The sequence below is a fragment of the Coptis chinensis genome, chromosome 4, assembly GCF_015680905.1.
Source record: "Coptis chinensis isolate HL-2020 chromosome 4, ASM1568090v1, whole genome shotgun sequence".
NCBI lineage: Eukaryota > Viridiplantae > Streptophyta > Magnoliopsida > Ranunculales > Ranunculaceae > Coptis > Coptis chinensis.
Window position 1 is genome coordinate 51,066,393 of NC_141459.1, and position 5,968 is coordinate 51,072,360.

Consider the following 5,968-nt stretch of genomic DNA (forward strand, 5'->3'; position numbering starts at 1 on the left):
CGCGCTTAGAATCAGCCTAGGTAAGGCGCGGGTAGCGCTGATGTCCAACTCGAGCTCCAGGCGCTCACTACACCATAACAACTTTTTTTGTGACAAGGGCTTTTTTCGTTTTGTGACGCCATTATGGCGTCACTGTGTGGGTTTTGCCATCACAATTAATCAAATATTTCATTTAATTTTTTTAAGAAATATTTAGAAAATATACTGACGGCAAGGTGGCGTCAAAGAATTTAATTTCGAACGCACGTGTTGGGCATGTGCGACAGGACGAGGCGACAACATGAAACTATGTCCAAATACTTGGATTTCTTCTCGACCTCAACTTAAGAACACCAAATGAGAAACCCTTCTTCTCCTCCTTTCTCGATCTATTCGAATTACACCTGTTTATGTTTTTCCCAAAATTACACCTACCGTGGATAAAGGGGTCTCAAAACCACTCAATCGAAAAACAAAAAAGTAAAACTAAAAATAGGGCAAAAAAATATAGCGCTAAATCTCCCTCTTTTCAATTGTCATTGGGGCTTCTTCTCTACGTCTCTCCTGGATACAGTTGCAAGGCTCACTTCCAAAAAATCGTCCTGCTCACTACGTGTTCAATTCATCTGGTAAGAATTCTTCATTTTTAGTTAGAAATTTTTTATGGGTTTCTTTTTATTGTGATTTCAAAATTTTGAAATTAAATGGGCTGTTTTTATTTAGTGTACAAAAATACAAACAAATTTCAACTCTTTATTTGTGCTTAAATTGCTTGATAGGTGGTGTGGAGTAATTGGTCAATTTCATCCCAAGAAACTAATATCATCAATCAAAGCAGAACTGTTTGGTGGTGCAGAGTTGGAACTACCGGCATTTCGGGATGTGGCAAAGCATTTCGTTGATAAGTCATTATTTGCACTTGGCTTATGCACCCAACTTTCCATAGGTCCTGCATCATCATTACTTCTAAGCACAAAACAACATGGGAAGAGAAAGGGACGTTGCTCCAAGGCAAAGTTTTCTAGATATCACTGATAATGGTATGCATATTTGGTTATTCTCTAATATTCTTTTATTTCCTTGTAATGTTGGGAGGAATGTTTTATATACTTTTGTTGAATAGGACATTCTAGGAACATATTCAGTTTAGGCAGCAGACCTTGTGTCAAATTCAAGTACAGGAAGCACCATTAGCTTATTTTAAGTTTTTATTGCAAGGTACATAACTCATATGTCTTGATTCTCGCCCAGTCTTTGTGTCATACCCCTTTAAGGCCTTGGCATGAGGTTAATGCTGCTCTAGTGAGCAATTTGTGTTTGTGGCTTTTAGCTGTCTGCTTAAAACTATAGCACCAGTACTAGTCGTGATTAATGATCTAGAAGTGCATTCAATTGAAAAAATGCTGGAAGATGCTACAGATTTGATGGAGAAAGGGACGATAACTATAAAAGCTTGTGATTAATTTTAGGTTTTCGTCGTATTTGCATTTTCATTTGAGGGTAAAGTGTATAATTCTTTGTTTTTCATTCTTGGGCTTTCATTTATTGGTTATGTAACCTCAATTATAGGTATGCTTGTTAGTGTATTTTGGTCTGAATTGAATTGGTGTTGGATCTATGCTTGTATTGGGTATTCAATATACCTAGGATATTGCTAGTCATAGAGGTTGGGGTTTTCCCTTCCATCATTTTCTTTTTCCCTAGAAAATCTAGTGGGGTGGTTGGTTTAATATCATTTTGCCTATAGTTGAAGACTTAATTGACTATTGAATGTCATATAACTATATAAGTGTGCTCTGAGTAAGAGGTTTGCATAATTGTGATATTGTTACAAAGTTTCTATCCTTTAAGGTTTGTTAAATGGATTTCTCTAATCTAAGAGGTTTGGAGTTTTTTCTGTCTTTAAGCTTTGTAGTCAAGTCAATGTTTGTTTTTTCTATCTTGTAATTTGATTATAACATAAACATCTGAGTATAGGCAGTTATACATTTTTTCTTGTCTTTCAATTCCTAGTTTGGTTTATTTTGTGTTTTCACACATTCATTTGTATCACGTCTATGTGATCCACAAAATTAAAAGTGTTGATCTGTATTTCAGGAATGAAAATGACGACGATTGCACATAACTTTGTAAATGGAAGAAAAACGGTCTAGCCATGTAAAGCAATCTAATCTTACTATATAACAAGCAGAAGGAAAGAAATGGTATAGCACTATAAGTTTCGTTTCGCATTTTCAAATCTTATCAATTTCTTACATTTTCAGGCTTGCTCATAGAGTATCTAAGCTGATGAGTTATGTACACCATAGTCTTTAACCTTGATTTTCTGATCTCTGGTAGGTTGTTAGTTTAAGAGACCCATACAACATTGTTGAGGCTGTTTTTAAAGCTTTAAATACGGTATCTATCTAATTATCTATAATGTTTTTTTTTTAATATCCTTCCCTACTGGTTATTTCTACTTCTCTTGTATAGTTTCTTATGCCACCTTTCCGATTAGATCATCTATAAGAAATTCTTCATACAAATCTATAAATTTGTTTCTAAAGTCTTGAAGAGAGACTTGGTTTATCATGGTGTTATATTGTAGTGTCGTATACATTATACTATTCTAGATACCTATATTCGTAGTGCATTGTAATGGTCTTGAAGTCAATTTTCAACTGATTCCATTTATCCCGTTCCATGTTTAGTTTTCAGGCCTAGGCACATTTGGCACCACAGGTGACTATTTCGGAAAGACTTGTCTAACAACAGTATGTCACGATGTTTTTAATGCATTGTTTTTAAAGTTGAGTTTCATTCTTGTACTTTGGGAAAAAAAATCACCATGCTTTGTTTTTTGGCTAGTATAGTATATATGGTGTAATGGATCAAGCATTGAAAATCCAATACAAACCTGATGATGTGATTCAAGAATTGAAGGGACAGCTAAAGCTTAGAGAATGGAATACACTACGGTGTATGTTCGTTTTTATTAACTTTTGCTTGTCAATATTTTTTCCCCCACATATAAGATGTCTTACTGATTTGGGGTTCTTAAAGTGGCTTGAGAATCGACAAGCTAGATATTGTTACGGGTTTTATCCCTTTTGTTTTGCTTACTTTTTCTTTAGTCAGCATTTCTTAGTTAATTGAAGATGAGTAAAACCAAGTTGAGTTTCAAATGCAGAAAACTTTCAGACTTATTACACTTGGAGCAAGCTAGGTTTGGACATTGATTGTGCTCTCCGGTGCTTGGCTTCAGGTACACATTTATTCAAACACCATGCCTGCTATTTATTCCTTTATTTTTCCTCTTTCTAATTGTTGTTGGTGCATTACTTAGAGCATTTCCCATAGGAACATCTTATGTACTGGTTTCTTTCATGGTTCTTGGAGGACATACTTTATTGAATGACCATACTTGATTATGTGTTAAGAATTTTTATGTTGTACTTCTTTAAAAGCAAGGAATATTTTTGGGATGACCTCATGACCATTGGATATTCTGGGTTAGACAATTTGTTGCTGCACTTGCTTACCATCAATTCATCTAGATAGATATAGCTGAAAGTTCAACTGTAAACCAACCATCCTGTGGGACTTGTATGCTTTTTGGTAGTTCTTTTAATTATTTTTTGTCCTGAAATTTTGGTTTGACTGTTTGAGGAATGGATGACTTGGGAGTGAGTTCCATTTTGGGTTCATCAGGAAGTAATATCATTTGACATATTGTAGTGAGTTAGAAAAGTGAAAGTGACGTTTGCATGGACTTTGGATTTAGTACTTGGTGTTTTATTGGAATACCTTTTAATTAATTAATTTTTTATTTATTTTTTGCAACCTTCTAATAATTGACTTTTTAATCCGTAATAAGAGTTTTAATTTAATCTTCTTGTCAGGGGTGTGGCAGTTGAGGATCCAAGAGCTAAACATGTTGTAGAGTTGACAATTGATGATTACCCATTCGCCTCTTTAAGGAGGAGTGTAGTCATCATGTTGCTTATTTGTGTTATGCAGATGGTTCGACTGCTAGATATATTGGCGGAATATTTGTCATTGAGAGGGTTCCAGTTTCAGAGGTTGGATGGCAGTACTAGGGCTGATCTTCATCATCAGGCTATGGAGCACTTTAATGCCCCTGGAAGTTTTTAATACTTCTATATATGTTAATACTAGGATAACCCCTTTTTTAATTGGAGTTTTTAATACTTCTATGTATGTTATATATTGTTTTTCCATGGAGTCTTTAATATTAGCAACTTGGTTTGCCTTTTGTGATGACACTTATCTATGATTTCTATCAGGCAATGAGTAGAGCTCATAGAATTGGGCAGCAAGAAGTTGTTAACATTTATCGGTTCGTAACTAGCAAAAGTGTAGAAGAAGATATCTTAGAGCTGCTAAAAAAAATGGTAAAGTTTAAATCATATACCATGTCTCATGAACTTCTACACGTTCAAACATACATGTAAAAATTATATATTTTTTGACTGTTAAGAATTTCATCATATATTAGATGACTGTAGTGCTATGTTGAAAGTTGAAACATACAAGCACATACTCATATTTATTTTCTTGTATTTGTACACACTAGATTTATGGAACTAATAATATATTTGACTTTCCTGCTATCTTAGGTCCTTGACCATTTGGTCATTCAGAAACTAAATGCAGAAGGGAGACTTGAAAAGAAGGAAACCAAAAAGGGAAACTCTCTCGTTTGATAAGGTAAAAGAGTTTGAAAAGGACAATATACAATTTATCGTGGTACATGTCCTTTTTAGTTGGGGTGGACCCAAATTAGATTGACATTTTACCTTGTTTATTATCGTGCTTCATCAAATTTTAATTATCTTTTTTGTCTTCCGGTGATACTATTGGCATATTATTTGGGCACCATGGCGTACATTGTTCGATTGACTTTTACGTTCTTGTCATTACAGAATGAGCTGTCAGCCATTTTACGGTTTGGAGCTAAGGAACTGTTCAGGGAGGAAAAAAAATGAAGAAAAAAGCAAAAAGAGACTCTTAAATATGGATATCGATGAAATTCTTGAACGAGCAGAGAAGGTTGAATCTAAGGGTGCTGAAGAGGAACAAGGAAATGAACTATTAAGTGCTTTCAAGGTAAAATTGTCATACATATCACATAGGATGTCATACATATCACATAGGATACAGTCTTTTAGAAGTACAATTCGCTAGTCCATTTGTTTGGTTTCCAACTAAAAATATCCTTAAACTAATTTTGAGGACCAGTAAGTTTTCCCCTCTTTACATCTCTTGTTTTCATTACAGGTTGCCAATTTTTGTGGTGCTGAAGATGATGGAACTTTCTGGAGTTGTTGGATTCAACCTGATGTGGTTGCTCAAGCTGATGTATGTGCTTGGTCCCTCGACCAGCTTTGTATATATAGGATCCTTTTCTATTCCTTTCCTCAAGACTCTTCTGGCTTGTTCTTTAAGTGCTTGAGATTTACTTCAGAGAACGCTTTAGCCCCTCATGCTGCAAGGAATAAGAACTATATGGAGGATGCTCAACCTGAAAACAGTAGCAAGAGGAAAACTAGGGGTCTTGATCCTCATGAAAGAGTCCAGAAGTGCCGTAAAGCATATCATCTGGTCAATTTGACACCAATGATTGAGGGTGCACCAGCTCAAGTTAGGGGATGGTCTTATGGAAATTTATCGAAGAAAGATGCTGCTCTCTTTGCCCGTGGTAAATTCTTATTGTTTGCAATCCTTCTGTTCCTTTAGTCGTAGGTGTACTTTGCTCATATTTGTTTTCTTTCTCTCGATGTTGAATTCTTTCTCGAGAAAAGCAACTATCATACAATTATTTCGGTAATTGGTTTATCTTAATTTAATTGCTGACAACTCTCTTTAGCAAAAAAAATTGAACTTAGCAAAAATAGGCTGAAGGGTGGAATATGGAAAGAAACTCAATAAACCAGAAAATAAAAAACTTGTAATATGTCGTAGTTAATTAGTTATTAACGGTCTT

General features: G+C 34.9%; 1 long non-coding RNA gene across 2 annotated transcripts; it reads left to right on the forward strand.

Annotated features, from left to right (window-relative positions):
* The first annotated feature begins 999 nt into the window (after positions 1–999).
* LOC147503884 (uncharacterized) lies at positions 1,000–5,438 on the forward strand. Of its 2 annotated transcripts, XR_015220285.1 has the most exons (7): positions 1,000–1,197; positions 2,077–2,183; positions 2,320–2,379; positions 2,673–2,735; positions 3,152–3,226; positions 4,908–5,091; positions 5,263–5,438. It is a non-coding gene; the product is annotated as an uncharacterized LOC147503884 (long non-coding RNA). The 2 variants fall into 2 exon arrangements; XR_015220286.1 differs by lacking the exon at positions 2,320–2,379.
* The last annotated feature ends 530 nt before the right edge of the window (positions 5,439–5,968 follow it).